The sequence below is a fragment of the Hyla sarda genome, chromosome 7 (assembly GCF_029499605.1).
Source record: "Hyla sarda isolate aHylSar1 chromosome 7, aHylSar1.hap1, whole genome shotgun sequence".
In the NCBI taxonomy this organism is placed as follows: Eukaryota; Metazoa; Chordata; class Amphibia; order Anura; family Hylidae; genus Hyla; species Hyla sarda.
The window spans coordinates 221,636,067-221,649,134 of record NC_079195.1 but is presented as its reverse complement, the minus strand read 5'-3'; the positions used below and the strand labels follow the sequence as shown (position 1 = coordinate 221,649,134).

At 45.8% G+C, this 13,068-nt stretch overlaps 1 protein-coding gene across 2 annotated transcripts in view; it reads right to left on the bottom strand.

The window, feature by feature from the left end:
• GNG12 (G protein subunit gamma 12) overlaps positions 1–13,068 on the bottom strand; it is a 119,137-nt gene that overhangs the window by 61,088 nt on the left and 44,981 nt on the right. For both annotated transcript variants that reach the window (XM_056532779.1, XM_056532780.1), the window contains exon 2: positions 10,237–10,294. The gene's annotated coding sequence lies outside the window, so the exon portion shown is untranslated. The remainder of the gene's footprint in view (positions 1–10,236; positions 10,295–13,068) is intronic.

The window sequence follows — 13,068 nt, the reverse complement described above, 5'->3', positions numbered from 1 at the left end:
AAGTTAAACAGATTTGTAAAATTACTTCTATATAAAAATCTTAATCCTTCCAGTACTTAGCTGCTATTTGCTCCACAGGAACTTCTTTTCTTTTTGGATTTCCTTTCAGTCCGACCACAGCGCTCTCTGCTGACACCTCTATCCATTTTAGGAACTGTCCAGAGTAGGAGCAAATCCCCATAGAAAAACCTCTCCTGCTCTGGACAGAGGTGTCAGCAGAGAGCACTGTGGTCAGACTGAAAAGGAAATTCCTCTGTAGTATACATCAGCAGATAAGTACTGGAAGGATTAAGATTTTTAAATGGAAGAAATTTAACAAAATCTGTTTAACTTTCTGGCACCAGTTGATTTAAAATATTAAAAGAAAACTATATTCCAGTGGAGTACCCCTTTAAGGCTTTTTCGCTAGGGAGCTTCCATTCGCTGACAGCAAGTTGTGGGGATTCAGCTTTATTTTTATTAAAAAAATAGAAATATCTCCCATTAAAACGTCTCTGGGTACCCTAAAAGCTCCCCCTTGTTCCCCAGCTGGCCATAACAGGGATATCTGGATATCAGGGTCCTGGGATTCTCGTAAAACATCTGAGTTTGTAGAGAGGGGAAAAACCAGACACAGATCTTGTAGAATTTCACACGTATAGAAAAGCAAACACCAGTTGGTAAGTGCGTTACATACCCGGCATGGCGGCGCTGTGGTCAGCACTGCTACATCACGCTGGGGTCAGGAGTTCAGTTTGCAACCTCAATGTTCAGGTGAGGGGAATGTCCAAATGTAGTCATAGGCCAGTGGTCACAAAGTGTGGACCTCCAGATGTTGCAAAACTACAACTCCCAGCATGCCCGGACAGCCGCTGGCTGTCCGGGCATGCTGGGAGTTGTAGTTTTGCAACATCTGGAGGTCCACACTTTGGAGACCACTGCCATAGGCACAAATAATCCTGATGAGTGTTAGCGCTGGCATTCTAACTCTGTGCTTTCCTATACAGTGGGCGGCCGCTGATAAAATATAATAATGCACATTATACTTTATTTTTTGCATTGCGGGTAATGGGTGACACATGGCACAGTAAGGCTATATACAGTGACTTACCTGTGATGTATACTCTGGACTCACAGTCTCATTCCAGACTTCAAGAAATCAGAACCACTTTTACTAGACAAACCTATGCGGTCTCTGTGTCAGAAGCCATGTAGATATTTCCCATGTGAACATCTTCTTACTCTACTCCCGGCATATAGGGAGGCCATAGCGGTATACATGGTGTGTACACGGCCCAAGATCTACTGTCAGTTTCAAGAGGCAATATTTGAAATTTTTTTTTTTTCCCCAAGGTGGTACACCTTGGCCAGAAGTAGTTTCCGCAGGTGACGTGAAACTAGTTGCCTATCAATGGTGTACCCCGTGTCTAAGAGCTTGCCGGCTCACACTCCCCACCATGAAATAGTGATTTTCCTATTCTACTGCTTCCCTGAGACTGAGATGCTGAAGATATATTCAGGCGAGTGCGACTTCAGTCATTTATCCTACTAGATACCATAATATATATATATTAGTAGGTCGGTGGGTGCAGGCTGTGGTTGGATCCTGGCCCCGGATCCCTCTTAGTAACAGTGAAGCAGAAACACGGCAGCACTCCAGGAGTAAAGTGAATGGTGGCTTTATTTACACCAAAAACATACAGCGACGTTTCGGCCACCTCTCGTGGCCATTATCATCAAGGCTTGATGATGGCCACTAGAGGTGGCCAAAACGTCACTGTATGTAAATAAAGCCACCATTCACTTTACTCCTGGAGTGCTTCTGTGTTTCTCCCAGTCAGAGGCTATATGCCCAGCAGAGGTGAGTGGATAGTTGAGTGTTAGGCTCAGAATTTGTGCTAGGTTCCCATCCTAAATGAGGCCACCTCCCCGTGGTGAATGGGGGATACGTTTTGATCAAAAAGTGCGCTAAGAGCCTAAATTTTTTTGACCAATGTGTGCTGCTGCAATCCTCTTTTTTTGTGTATATATATATATATATATATATATATATATATATATATATATATATATTTTTTTTTATTTTTTTATTTTTTTTTTATTAAATCTATATGAAATATATTATATATTTTTTTTATAAAATTATAAATATAATAAATATTTAAAAATATAGGAAAAATATATAATAAATATTAAATCTATTGAAAAAAAAAAAAAATAATAATATATATATATAATTATACACACACACACACATATATATTAATAGAATAACCAAGAACTCTGTACCTGTGACCCTCATCCCAAACCACCCAGAACTATTCTTCATCTCCCTGATAGAAAAAGCTACAAAAACAAGTGGGACACATACACATATAATAAATATAAATATATATATATATATATATATATATATATATATATATATATATATATATACATACATACATACATACATACATACATTACATACATATATATATATATATATATATATATATACACATATATATATATACACATACACACACACACACACTATAATATATATATAAAATAAGCAAATACAGAAACATTTTTTTCAAATTTTCCCTTACATAAAATGCTTACAAAATAATAAAAATAATTGGAGATGATCGAAGTTACAGTGATTCGATACGAACTTCTCGGCTCAGCGGTCGCTGACTTTATCCTGCATAAATTAGTTCAGCTTTCAGGTGCTCCAGTGGGCTGGAGACTCTTTCCTAGGACTGTATCCACCTTTTCCAGCCACCGGAGCACCTGAAGGCTGAACTAATTTACGCAGGATAAGTCATCAACTGCCGAGCCGAGAAGTTCGAAATGAATCGAATTTACTGTAACTTCACTCCTCTCTAAAAATAATGTAAAAAAATATATATAAATACTGGTAATATATATAATAATAATAAAAATAATAATGATGATTATGATGAAAATAACTATATAAAAAATATTTTTCTTATTATTTAGTAGCAGTAGTAAGCTACAATAATCATGGAAAAGAAACAAAATAAAAACCATTACGTAAACCAAGTGAACCTCGCATATACTGACAAATACAAATCTACTTCTGGTCATTTAGGCCATGTTCACGCTGCTTTAGATTTCAGCTCTAAATTTTTGCTATTAAAATGCACCAAAATACTAGAGATGAGCGAACTTACAGTAAATTCGATTCGTCACGAACTTCTCTGCTCAGCAGTTGATGACTTATCCTGCATAAATTAGTTCAGCTTTCAGGTGCTCCGGTGGGCTGGAAAAGGTGGATACAGTCCTAGGAGACTCTTTCTTGGATTGTATCCACCTTTTCCAGCCCCCAGGAGCACCTGAAAGCTGAACTAAATTTATGCAGGAAAAAGCATCAACTGCCGAGCCGATAAGTTCGTGACGAATCGAATTTACTGTAAGTTCGCACATCTCTACAAAATACCTTCCAAAAATTGATGTGTAAACATACCCTAAAAAGGGGAAAGCAGTCTGGTCTTGAATAGTCATAGAATAGTTCAGAACAATATAAAAGCAAGTACGGTATATAAAAAATATCACACAGAAAAAAAACAATATTACAACACAGGTCAATACACGACCACAACAACAGGCACTGAGTGAACAGTTACTGGATTTCAAAGTTCAAAAAATGCCACAAAAACAAGTTATTACAAAACGAGGAAAAAAAAAATATATAAAAAACCGTAAAGTCATAACAAGTAACAGCAGGGCGATGTCTCCATCTAGTGGCCAGTATACAGAATGCAGCAGATAGAGATCGCTGTTGCATTGCACTTCAGACCTTAGTGCAGTGTTTTGCAAGCAGGGTGACTCCAGCTGTTTGCAAAACTACAACTCCCAGTATGCCCGGACAGCCGACGGCTGTCCGGGCATGCTGGGAGTTGTAGTTTTGCTAACAGCTGGACACAAACTGGTTGGGAACTGCCTTTGCTAATAGACGCTACACTTAAAAAGCTGATTCACCGACATAGGTTACGTCCTATGGATCACTGTGATCGCTTGCTATACAGTTAGGCCGCAGCTCTTCAATCTATTGTTTTTAGTTAATTTTTGGGTTGTTTACAGTATCTGTGTGTGATGTGGGGGCTATAAACAGGGGAGACCATGCCAGAAGTATCCCATGGCCTTCATCAGGATCTAAGGCTATCCCTTATTCAGTTAAAGGGGTATTCCAGGGGAAAAAAAAGTTTTTTTCCTCTTTATATCAATTGGTTCCAGAAAGTTAAACAGATTTGTAAATCACTTCGATTAAAAAAATCTTAACCTTCCAATAATTATCAGCTGCTGAAGTGGAGTTGTTCTTTTCTGTCTGGCAACAGTGCTCTCTGCTGACATCTCTGCTTGTCTAGGGAACTGCACAGAGTAGAAGAGGTTTGCTACGGGGATTTGCTTCTACTCCGGACAGTTCCCGAGACAGGTGTCATCAGAGAGCACTTAGACAGAAAAGAACAACTCAACTTCAGCAGCTCATAAGTACTGAAAGGATTAATATTTTTTTTTAATATAAGTTATTTACAAATCTGTTTAACTTTCTGGAGCCAGTTCATATATATATATATATATATAAAGTTTTTTTTTTAGCCTGGATAACCCCTTTAATAAGTTGTAAGAAGTTATGTAGACCCAATTCTGTACACAGTCCTCATCAGGAGGCGTCCTGTAACCCTCCTGCAGGGGGAGCTGTTGTCAGCAAATGCTGGAGAAACAAAGGAACCGTGAGTGGTTGTTATAACAAAGAGCAGCTTTAGTGGTGTCGGTCCTCAGAATACTCCTGGGTCTAGACCAGTATTTCCCAACTAGTGTGCCTCCAGCTGTTGTGAAACTACAACTCCCAGCATGCCCAGAAAGCCTTTGGCTGTCTGGGCATGCTGGGAGATGTAGTTTTGCAACAGCTGTGGGGCCCCACCTGGGACACCTAGGCTTTACAGTAGTGTTTCCCAACCAGTGTGCCTCCAGCTGTTGCAAAACTACAACTCCTAGCATGCCCGGACAGCCTTTGGCTGTCCGGGCATGCTGGGAGTTGTAGTTTTGCAACAGCTGGAGGGCCCCAGGTTGGACACCTAGGCTTTAAAGTAGTGTTTCCCAACCAGGGTTCCTCCAGCTGTTGCAAAACTACAACCCCATGCTGGGAGTTGTAGTTTTGCAACAGCTGGAGGCACATCGGTAGGAAAAAACTGGCCTAGACAAAAAGGGATCTCACCTGCAGTGTCCTCCAACCTGTAGCAAAACTACAACTCCTATCACGACTTTACAGTGTAGTCAGGGCATAGTGGGAGTTGTAGTTTTGCTACAGCAGAGACACAGGTAGGGGGATAATGCTGTACAGCCATTAGTATGGTGCGCACTGTCTATATACTGCTTGCAAGTTTCTAAGCTTCTATGGCAGTGTTTCCCAACCAGTGTGCCTCCAGCTGTTGCAAAACTATAACTTTCAGCATGCCCGGACAGCCAAAGGCTGTCCGGGCATGCTGGGAGTTGTAGTTTTGCAACAGCTGGTGGCACACTGGTTGGGAAACACTACTGTAAAACCTAGGGCCCTCCAGCTGCTGCAAAACTACATCTCCCAGCATGCCCGGACAGCCAAAGGCTGGTGGATGGGAGTATTAAAGGCACCAATCCAAACGCTCTCTAAGGATGCGTTCACACTGAGTAAGTAATTCAAGAGGAATTTACTCAAGTAATTCCTCTTGAATTCTCCGCTTAGAAAAAATCTGCTTTGCCATTGACTTCAATGTATCTTACTCTGCGCTGTTCACACTGCGTAAATTCCGCTCGCGGAATTCTGCTGCGGAATTTCGTTCCGCAAGAAGAAAAATACATGTTCATTCTTTTTGGGCAATACACGTGCAGAAGTCCATTGAAGTCAATGATAATACATTTTCCGCTTGAAATAGTTTCCGCGTGGAATTTGCACGGAAATTCCGCACAAAAAAATAATTTATATTATATATATATATATATATATATATATATATATATATATATATATATATATATAAAAATGGAAATTCCAATTGGTGGTTATAGTTCAGCAAAAAAATAAATAAAAAAACAGTTTCCTCCTATATTTTGCATGGAATTTTGTGCGAAAAAAACAAATTCCGCAGCTGAATTTTTACGCGAGGATTCCTCTGTGTGAACACACCCTTAACCAGAACGAGGGGATCCCGTCTCAAGTGCCACCTATAGGTAACTACCATCAATGTCCGACTCACTAGAAGAGCTGATCTGCAGAAACATCTCAGATCTCTATAAGATGTAAAGAGCGGAAGCATCCAGCAGATGGCAGCGTTATCAACGTTATATAAAAGGGAGAAGAACATTGAGAATGACGGCAATGGTCCCATCTATATCTATAGCAGAGTTATACAGCGCCATTCACACACATCAAATCCACAACCAGGAATTCTTCTATAAGACTGATTGGAAGGTCAATAAACAGACTGACTGGTAAAAACCGCAGCATCATCACACCCTGTAATCTGTAGTGTACCCTGCAGCATGTCAGGGGTTAACAGTCACTGCAGGGGGGTCCCAAAACTACCTACAGGCCAGAGAGCACGCCAACAACAGAGGGACCCTAAAACTACCTACAGGGGGTACTAATACTACCTACAGGCCAAGGGTCAAGCCAATTACGGCCACAACCTTAAATACCTGTTTTGGCTCCACCCCATAAGTTAAACGCTTGATACGGGGCGCCCCCTAATGGTACACGCTTGATACGGGGCGCCCCCTAATGGTACACGCTTGATACGGGGCGCCCCCTAATGGTACACGCTTGATACGGGGCGCCCCCTAATGGTACACGCTTGATACGGGGCGCCCCCTAATGGTACACGCTTGATACGGGGCGCCCCCTAATGGTACACGCTTGATACGGGGCGCCCCCTAATGGTACACGCTTGATACGGGGCGCCCCCTAATGGTACACGCTTGATACGGGGCGCCCCCTAATGGTACACGCTTGATACGGGGCGCCCCCTAATGGTACACGCTTGATACGGGGCGCCCCCTAATGGTACACGCTTGATACGGGGCGCCCCCTAATGGTACACGCTTGATACGGGGCGCCCCCTAATGGTACACGCTTGATACGGGGCGCCCCCTAATGGTACACGCTTGATACGGGGCGCCCCCTAATGGTACACGCTTGATACGGGGCGCCCCCTAATGGTACACGCTTGATACGGGGCGCCCCCTAATGGTACACGCTTGATACGGGGCGCCCCCTAATGGTACACGCTTGATACGGGGCGCCCCCTAATGGTACACGCTTGATACGGGGCGCCCCCTAATGGTACACGCTTGTTACGGGGCGCCCCCTAATGGTACACGCTTGTTACGGGGCGCCCCCTAATGGTACACGCTTGTTACGGGGCGCCCCCTAATGGTACACGCTTGTTACGGGGCGCCCCCTAATGGTACACGCTTGTTACGGGGCGCCCCCTAATGGTACACGCTTGTTACGGGGCGCCCCCTAATGGTACACGCTTGTTACGGGGCGCCCCCTAATGGTACACGCTTGTTACGGGGCGCCCCCTAATGGTACACGCTTGTTACGGGGCGCCCCCTAATGGTACACGCTTGTTACGGGGCGCCCCCTAATGGTACACGCTTGTTACGGGGCGCCCCCTAATGGTACACGCTTGTTACGGGGCGCCCCCTAATGGTACACGCTTGTTACGGGGCGCCCCCTAATGGTACACGCTTGTTACGGGGCGCCCCCTAATGGTACACGCTTGTTACGGGGCGCCCCCTAATGGTACACGCTTGTTACGGGGCGCCCCCTAATGGTACACGCTTGTTACGGGGCGCCCCCTAATGGTACACGCTTGTTATGGCGCCCCCCTAATGGTACACGGTTGTTATGGCGCCCCCCTAATGGTACACGGTTGTTATGGCGCCCCCCTAATGGTACACGGTTGTTATGGCGCCCCCCTAATTGTACACGGTTGTTATGGCGCCCCCTAATGGTACACGCTTGTTATGGCGCCCCCTAATGGTACACGCTTGTTATGGCGCCCCCTAATGGTACACGCTTGTTATGGCGCCCCCTAATGGTACACGCTTGTTATGGCGCCCCCTAATGGTACACGCTTGTTATGGCGCCCCCTAATGGTACACGCTTGTTATGGCGCCCCCCTAATGGTACACGGTTGTTATGGCACCCCCCTAATGATACACGCTTGTTATGGCGCCCCCCTAATGGTACACGGTTGTTATGGCGCCCCCCTAATGGTACACGGTTGTTATGGCGCCCCCCTAATGGTACACGGTTGTTATGGCGCCCCCCTAATGGTACACGCTTGTTATGGCGCCCCCCTAATGGTACACGCTTGTTATGGCGCCCCCTAATGGTACACGCTTGTTATGGCGCCCCCTAATGGTACACGCTTGTTATGGCGCCCCCTAATGGTACACGCTTGTTATGGCGCCCCCTAATGGTACACGCTTGTTATGGCGCCCCCCTAATGGTACACGCTTGTTATGGCGCCCCCCTAATGGTACACGCTTGTTATGGCGCCCCCCTAATGGTACACGCTTGTTATGGCGCCCCCCTAATGGTACACGCTTGTTATGGCGCCCCCCTAATGGTACACGCTTGTTATGGCGCCCCCTAATGGTACACGCTTGTTATGGCGCCCCCTAATGGTACACGCTTGTTATGGCGCCCCCTAATGGTACACGCTTGTTATGGCGCCCCCTAATGGTACACGCTTGTTATGGCGCCCCCCTAATGGTACACGCTTGTTATGGCGCCCCCCTAATGGTACACGCTTGTTATGGCGCCCCCCTAATGGTACACGGTTGTTATGGCGCCCCCCTAATGGTACACGGTTGTTATGGCGCCCCCCTAATTGTACACGGTTGTTATGGCGCCCCCCTAATTGTACACGGTTGTTATGGCGCCCCCCTAATGGTACACGCTTGTTATGGCGCCCCCTAATGGTACACGCTTGTTATGGCGCCCCCTAATGGTACACGCTTGTTATGGCGCCCCCTAATGGTACACGCTTGTTATGGCGCCCCCTAATGGTACACGCTTGTTATGGCGCCCCCTAATGGTACACGCTTGTTATGGCGCCCCCCTAATGGTACACGCTTGTTATGGCGCCCCCCTAATGGTACACGCTTGTTATGGCGCCCCCCTAATGGTACACGCTTGTTATGGCGCCCCCCTAATGGTACACGCTTGTTATGGCGCCCCCCTAATGGTACACGCTTGTTATGGCGCCCCCCTAATGGTACACGCTTGTTATGGCGCCCCCTAATGGTACACGCTTGTTATGGCGCCCCCTAATGGTACACGCTTGTTATGACGCCCCCTAATGGTACACGCTTGTTATGGCGCCCCCTAATGGTACACGCTTGTTATGGCGCCCCCCTAATGGTACACGCTTGTTATGGCGCCCCCCTAATGGTACACGCTTGTTATGGCGCCCCCCTAATGGTACACGCTTGTTATGGCGCCCCCTAATGGTACACGCTTGTTATGGCGCCCCCTAATGGTACACGCTTGTTATGGCGCCCCCTAATGGTACACGCTTGTTATGGCGCCCCCTAATGGTACACGCTTGTTATATTCCCTGGATATTCCCTTTAAGCTACAGGATTGTTATGGTGCCCACTATACTTACACGATTGTTCTGACGCCCCCTGGTCTTTTTATTCTTCTGATTAGATCTTCCACCTGGTGCCCAGTGCTGGGGGGTCACACATGCTCAATGCCCCTCTTACACCCCCCTGGGGCCAATATGAGTCAGCATTCAAATGGTTTTCTTAGTGATACTGGATGTGAGGTAAATGTTTTAAAGGTAAAAAACAAAAACAAAAAACACGAACAGCAGAGGTCGCTATATATCGGCAGGTAACATCAGGAGGAGGCACCATAACATATGTAAAATTAGAGCTATAATGATTATAAGAGGGGTAACCATAGCAACAGTTCTACTATGCCAGGAGGGGGCGCCATGACACGGTATGCAGCTGTATCCACACATGGAGCATTATTTTTAACGATTTCATCTAAAAACTTGCGCCATTGTTAATAATCATAGCAAAGCCCCTTTATCTAGAGGAGGCCGACTGTAAAGTATTTACTACGGTAGTACCAAGAAAGTCTTATCTACGCCCAAAAAAATTAGAATAACGCAAGTTGTGAACTATTTTCTAGAACATATCCTGATCCTCCGGTGAGGCGCAGATAGATGATCGGGGACTCACCGAGGAGGGCGACAGCTGCTCGGACCCGTGTAAAAGCCTTTGTCGTCTTCCTGGAAATCTGAAAAAAAAAAAAGGATATAAAACACAAGTGAGAACGGAGCCTCAGAGAAGTGTATGAGCTCAAAGCGCATTAATAATCTAGCGATCAGTCGTGCGGCCCCCACCACATGGTCCTCGAGCTGCGTTATGATCTACAAAATTGGCGCTCTTTACAGCAACTTATAGGGCCCTGACCAGTGACTACACAGGATACGTATGCAGCCCATTCATTTTAATAACAACATTGTAATACTTTCTTTAACCTGTGGGGGAGGCTGCAGGGAATCTGAGCACTAGCTGCCAGGCTGCAAATTACAGCTGATTGCTTAAAGTGGTACTCCGGTGGAATTTATTAATTTTTTTTAAATGAACTGGTGCCAAAAAGTTAAACCGATTTTTAAATTCCTTCTATTAAAAAATCTTAAAATCCTTCAAGTACTTATTCGCTGCTGACTACTACAGAGGAAATTCTTTTCTTTTTGGAACACAGAGCTCTCTGCTGAAATCATGAGCACAGTGCTCTCTGCTGACATCTCTGTCCATTTTAGGAACGGTCCAGAGCAGCATGTGTTTGCTATGGGGATTTTCTCCTACTCTGGACAGTTCTTAAAATGGACAGAGATGTCAGCAGAGAGCACTGTGCTTGTGATTTCAGGAGAGAGCTCTGTGTTCCAAAAAGAAAAGAATTTCTTCTGTAGTATTTAGCAGCGAATAAGTACTTGAAGGATTAAGATTTTTTAATAGAAGTAATTTACAAATCTGTTTGTATTCGGAGTACCCCTTTAAGGCAGTGTTTTTCAACCAGTATGCTTCCAGCTGTTGCAAAACTACAAATCTCAACATGCCCGGACAGCCAACGGCTGTCCGGGCATGGTGGGAGTTGTAGTTTTGCAACAGCTGGAGGCACACTGGTTGGGAAACACGAGTCCAAGTATATCCCACCGAGCACTTTTCATAAAACACTGAATAAGACTCCAACGATCCTGATCTTAAAGGGGTACTCCAGTGGAAAACAATTATTTTTTTTAAATCAACAGGTGCCGGAAAGTTATACAGATTTGTAAATTACTTCTATTAAAAAATCTTAATCCTTCCAGTACTTATTCGCTCTTTACAGCAAGTTATAGGGCCCTAACCAGTGACTACACAGCCCATTTATTTTAACAACAAGATTGTAATACTTTATTTAACCTGTGGAGGAGCTGCAGGGAATCTGAGCACTATCTGCCAGGCTGTAAATTACAGCTGATTGTTTAAAGGGGTACTCCAGTGGAAAACTATTTCTGGTGCCAGAAAATTCAACAGATTTGTAAATTACTTCTATTTAAAAATCTTAATCCTTCCAGCACACACACACATATATACATTATATATATATATATATATATATTATATATATATATACACACACACACACACATATATATATTATATATGCTTGAGAAAGGTCAGGTTGAGCTGACTGAAACGTCGCTGTTGTAATGACACCTTTTATGGAATAAAAACACATATTTTTTCATGAACTTTGGTGCTGTGGACAAGATTTTTCATATATATATATCGTATATACTCGAGTATAGGCCGAGTTTTTCAGCACGATTTTTCGTGCTGAAAACACCCCCCTCGGCTTATACTCGAGTGAACTCCCCCACCCGCAGTGGTCTTCAACCTGCGGACCTCCAGAGGTTTCAAAACTACAACTCCCAGCAAGCCCGGGCAGCCATCGGCTGTCCGGGCTTGCTGGGAGTTGTAGTTTTGAAACCTCCGGAGGTCCGCAGGTTGAAGACCACTGCGGCCTTCAACATCATCCAGCCCCCTCTCACCCCCTTTAGTTCTGAGTACTCACCTCCGCTCGGCGCTGGTCCGGTCCTGCAGGGCTGTCCGGTGAGGAGGTGGTCCGGTGAGGAGGTGGTCCGGGCTGCTATCTTCACCGGGGAGGCCTCTTCTAAGCGCTTCGGGCCCGGCCTCAGAATAGTCACGTTGCCTTGACAACGACGCAGATACGTCGTTGTCAAGGCAACGGCTCTATTCCGGGCCGGAAGCGCGGAGAAGAGGCGCCCCCGGTGAAGATAGCAGCCCGGACCACCTCCTCACCGGACCACCTCCTTACCGGACAGCCCTGCAGGACCGGACCAGCGCCGAGCGGAGGTGAGTACTCAGAACTAAAGGGGGGTGAGAGGGGGCTGGATGATGTTGAAGGCCGCAGTGGTCTTCAACCTGCGGACCTCCGGAGGTTTCAAAACTACAACTCCCAGCAAGCCCGGACAGCCGATGGCTGCCCGGGCTTGCTGGGAGTTGTAGTTTTGAAACCTCTGGAGGTCCGCAGGTTGAAGGCCGCAGTGGTCTTCAACCTGCGGACCTCCGGAGGTTTCAAAACTACAACTCCCAGCAAGCCCGGACAGCCGATGGCTGCCCGGGCTTGCTGGAGGTTGTAGTTTTGAAACCTCTGGAGGTCCGCAGGTTGAAGACCACTGAGGGCGAATGATGAGAAGAGGATGATGAAGGGGGGGGGGGGGGGGTGTGGGGATGATGAAGGGGGGTGGGGATGATGAAGGGGGGGGTGTGGGATGATTACAAGGGGATGATGAAGGGGGGATGTGTGGGATGATAAGGGGATGTGTGGGATGATGACAAGGGGATGATGAAGGGGGGATGTGTGGGATGATGACAAGGGGATGATGAAGGGGGGATGTGTGGGATAAGGGGATGTGTGGGATGATGACAAGGGGATGATGAAGGGGGGATGTGTGGGATAAGGGGATGTGTGGGATGATGACAAGGGGATGATGAAGG